This window comes from Octodon degus, unplaced genomic scaffold (genome assembly GCF_000260255.1).
Source record: "Octodon degus isolate 3935 unplaced genomic scaffold, OctDeg1.0 scaffold00161, whole genome shotgun sequence".
NCBI lineage: Eukaryota > Metazoa > Chordata > Mammalia > Rodentia > Octodontidae > Octodon > Octodon degus.
The window spans coordinates 5,884,483-5,889,482 of NW_004524737.1; positions in this window are offsets into that span (position 1 = coordinate 5,884,483).

The window sequence follows — 5,000 nt, forward strand, 5'->3', positions numbered from 1 at the left end:
TGATGGTGTGTTTCACCACACAAAGTTGTCCTTGGTGCTGTCCTAGTGCCTTGCGGCTTCCTTTTCAGAGTGTCACCCAGAGGTTGTCCATAGCCCTTTGCGTCACCAGCCCTGAGCTCCTGAGCAAGCTCTACAGGCCGCAGCACCAAACGAAGTGTATGCTGGCTTCCAATCAGGTTGAGCCAGTGGTCGGCAGCAGGAGAGGAAGGGGCCCAGGCTCAGCGGGTAAGGAATCCCTAAGAAAGAGTTTGCCATCTGGAGGCTCCCTTGGTGCAGCCACTGGAAGCGCTACAGCTCAAGCTGCAAGGTCAAGAGCCCTCCTTGCCCTGCCCTGATCTGTACCCTTCCTCTAGCACTGCAAATTGTTCTTTGTTTAAACTCTCGTGCTTGCTTCAGCAGCACATATACTAAAATTGTTTAAACTCTCTTCTGTCAACTCCTGAGTATTATCCGTTGCCTAGCAGTAAATACACTTATTTCACAAATGAGCAAGGCAGTGCCATAGGCGCCTTTACTGTACAGAGCTTCTTCAAGCTTTACTGACCAAGAAGGAAATGAGATCAAAATATTTTTCTGGGGAGACTTGAAGACAGAAATTCTAGGACAGAAATAGATTGCCTTAGGAGCAGTGGTCAGAGCCGCAGATGAGAAATTGAGTCTATGACTCAAAGCTCAGGTATTTAACAGTGTTTTATTTTACAACAGTAGCTCCCTGTCTTTTCAGCTCTCACTATGCATAAATCCTATACCATAAAGCCCAAGATTTTGTGAATTTCACTTCAAAGATGGATACCACAATTGCTCTTCAATTTACTCAATAATACCAAATTCATTTTCTTTATGAAATAAGGAAAAGCAGTAAATAAATTGTTCTAAAAGCCTCCATAGCATATTGGAAGAGTACGAAGACTAATCCTCCAGCTCCCTATCTTTCATTATTCTGTCTTAAGTTTCTCTCAATAGACTTTGGGAAAATATCAGTCTCTGACTGGCAATTTCTTCTTTAGAAAAGTACAGGAAATTTGAATGTGCAGACAAATACACTTTGGCAACACTAAGAGATAGTTTTTATTTTTTAATTAATTAATTTTGTATTTTAGGAAAGGGTCTACAGGGTGTTCAGGGTCTCACTACTAGGTCAGACTTGTAGTGATTCACCTGTTTACAGCCTCCAAGAGTTGGTATTACAGGTGCACTCCACCACGCCCAGTCTCAATTCCGGTCTCAGTGCACCCGGAGGGCGGGGCCAGCAAGGCAGGTCTGGGGATCAAATCCCTGTCCCCTGCACCTGCTTGCAGGTACTTTAATCTGCTGAGCTATTTGGCTAGCCCTTAAGAGATAATTTTTAAATTAAACTTTTTATATTAATATTTTTAATTATATTAAGATGAGTTCAGAATGACAGTCACACAGAAAGGAAACAGGGCTTACATGTTTTCTATTCTCAAACTTTCTATGAAGCTATTGGCTTTCTCTGCTTTACTAAATCAAAAACAATCACTTACACTAATGCCAGTTATAGCTCAAGCACATTTTCTCCCTGCAGTAGGTAACATCATTCCATGGACAGAGAAACAAGATAACGGTTTCCATTGGAAAATAATTTTATTGCTATAATTTTAAGAAAACAATTTAGAAAGCCCCTCCAAGGTAACTTTTATTTTCTAAATTATTTTAGTTTACCCCAAGGTTTTTCTCAGAGCACATAGCTTTCCTTGTTGTCTCCTATTAACATTATTAAAACCTGCATTTCAAATTTAAAGGGAAGGGGCCGGGGAGATAGCGAGATGGCTCAGTAGAATCAGTAGAATAAGTGCTTCCCTGGCAAGCACAAGGGCCTGAATTCAGTCCCTGGTTCTGAAAAAAAAAAAAAAATTGAAAGGAAGATTAATCAGAAGTTCAACTTTCATTGATTACATTTGAGTAAAAGTTTACTGTGAAGCAAATTTCAAGAGTTTAATTAATTATATATCCCTTGATTTTTTTCTTCAGATTCATTATGGAATCTACTAGAATAAATCCTGCTGTATGATAACAAACAGCCTTTGTAGGTGTTAGACAAGTATCTAAATTCACTTCCATATGGTTTCTTGGGTAGAAAATAACTATTAAAATTACAGTTCTTGCTGAAGTGATTGAAATGCTATATAAGTAGTAAGAAAATTTTCTATAATGAGTCATTATTGGGTTAAATGTCCAGTATTAACTTTCATATGAGATATTAGAAGGCAGAATACTTGGTGTGAACAATTATCTATGATAATGTGAAGGAAGGTCTTCTGTGTTTTCTCACAGCTTTCTGCACTGGGATTCCTTGTAGTCTATAGATCATGTGGAGTTTCACACACCACCAATCCTCCTATGGTTCACATTTTCTAATTCTGCTTGGTGTCTGTGACAATCAGCTGTCATTGCCTTCCTCATAAGAAGGGCAGCCTCCCTGGGCACTCTGAGCCAGCTCTGGGTTATCCTACCTTGTCACTGGTTATCTCACTTTCCCCTGAAATTTTCCCTGAAATTCTGGTTAAAAGAGTTGCTAAGCAGCAGAGTATACCCCAATTCTTTTGCAGAAGAAGCATTGATTCATTGTTTTGGTCGCTGTTTCTGTCACTGAAAAAGAGACTCAAAGGAGAAAATATCCAAAAAGAAAGAAATGTAAGGCTCTTGTCATCTAGAACTAGTGTCCTGGTTCTTGTTCCTGTTCTATTTATGACTCTTGTCTGTAACTTGTATTATTTGTTACTATCTCTAGTACAATAACGTATCAGGATGAAGTAGTCTGCATGACCAAAGTGTATGTATTTTTCTGCTCCAAGGTAAAACACAGATAGCCCTGAGCTAGAAAAATGGCTCAGTCATGCGCTGCACCAGTTTCAGCCTACATATGGATTTCACAACCACTATTTCTCTTTGTATCTCTCTTGGCTTTCCACCACTCTACAGCATTTCTGCTGGTGTTGCACTGACTATAAAGGAAGTGCTTGCCTGTCTCACGAAATCCTTGGGAAAACAAGGACTCTGTCACAATAAACAAATAGAAGCAGAAGACAATAGCAGATGGAGATTATTTTCTATGCGTACTCACAACCACAGCATGCAACACTGCAAATGAAATCAATGGATAATAAAATATTCCTCAAGAAATTCCATTCTGAAAAAATAATTGTTATCTATGACTTAGCCACTGTGCCTTGTCTGTTTATAAGAAATTATACCATTATCCAGAGACTACCAATCCTACCTAGAATATTCAGTACTGAGTGACAGAAAAGATAAAAAAAACAGCCACAGCACAGCAACAAGCATGGTGCACAATGAGCCTATGTATTTCCTTTCCAAGAATCCATGGAAAGGATTTATTTTAGAATTCCAGAGTTTCTTGCTTGTGTTTTGGTTTTGATGTTGTTTTACACTTTTAAAAATAAATGTTGCCTATCTAGCATAGACATAGGCCCAAGAACTGGGGCAAACCCCATGAAATAACGTGCTGCTATTTCTGCAGTTTTATAATACAAATTCACATTAGGTACGACAAAGAAGCTCTGTAAATAGCTTTGCATCAGTTCTGCCAGCTTTGCTCCTGTTCATTTAAAAACAAAAGAATCCTTTCCAAAAACTAGACCATTTTGGAACTGTGTGTAAGAAATGATTGGGAATTTATGATATTAGCAGATCCCATACATGTTGAAGCAGCAACATAGTAAATGTTTTGTTTTTTTTTAATTTTTGAGCATCTAATTACAATAAGCAATTTTCATATACACTATCAATCAATAATTCCTGTAGCACAAACCAAGATTAATATACCCATGTTACCAAAGAGAAATCCGAGAATGAGTTGGCCAGGTTATTTACCTAATGTCGCCTAAGTAGGAATTCAGATTACACCTGGTTCCTCATTACAGAGCCTCTTATTATGACAGTAATTGATGCAGGTTCCAGCTACAATCTTGTCCTCCCAGATGTAACCATTATACTGAATGTGCAACATAGGAGGCTTGCGTTTGACCCTTGCAAGAAATGCCCAAGGCTACCCTGCACTTGGTAGTCATTCATATTTATTGAAGAAAACGAACTAATTAATTACCTAACATTACTTTTAATTAAATGTTAAATCTTGCTACTGTTTTAAGTGTGTTCCATTCATTTATATACTTATCACAAATACCAGCCACTTACCAAACAAAGCCACTGACACTATCTCCATGCCTAAAAGCTCTTTCATTTGAGTGTGGCCTCCCCAAGGTTTTCGAATTCCACTCAAGAGTCTGAAGCTTGCTTTGGCCAAGTAGCTACAAAAGAGGCTCTAATATTTATACAGTTATAAATAATTTTCACTTAAAATCATTTTGTTCATTTTACTGATAGCCCTTGGAGCAAAATAGGTATGAGGAAGACCACCTCGCAAGGACAATTTAATGAAAGCTATTAACAGGAAAGTCGTCTTGCAATTTTGCAAATGTGCTTCAAGATAATCATCATGCCAGCATTCCAGTAACTAGAATTCTACTCTAACAAAATAAGATGTTTCTAGTATTGCAGTATTTTTTAAAAAAGAAAAATGATAAAGATCAAGGTTTTCAATCCCTAGAATTAAGATTAGCTCCATATGAAATGACTTGGATAGAGCCTCAGTGGAACAAAGTGCCCTCTCACTAACTTCCTGACTTAAAGTGCTGAATTCACGTACCTACAATATTTAAATAGCAATGGAATACCCATCTCTGACAAAACTAAACAAAAAAGGGAGGACCATTTTATATCTGTATATACAAAATAGTTAGGATAGATATACAGTTACTTTCTCTTAATTCAATAAGAAGAAAGATTTGTACTAATAGTGTTTGGACAGGATATCATGTCTTCATATTGTACTAGGAATAACTAGTACGAAGACAATAATATGCAATGTATTAATTATTACGACTGTCCTACTCACCTGTTTTGAAACTGTATCATTGCTATTTGTTTCTCAATAAAATTTTTTTAAAAACCTCATC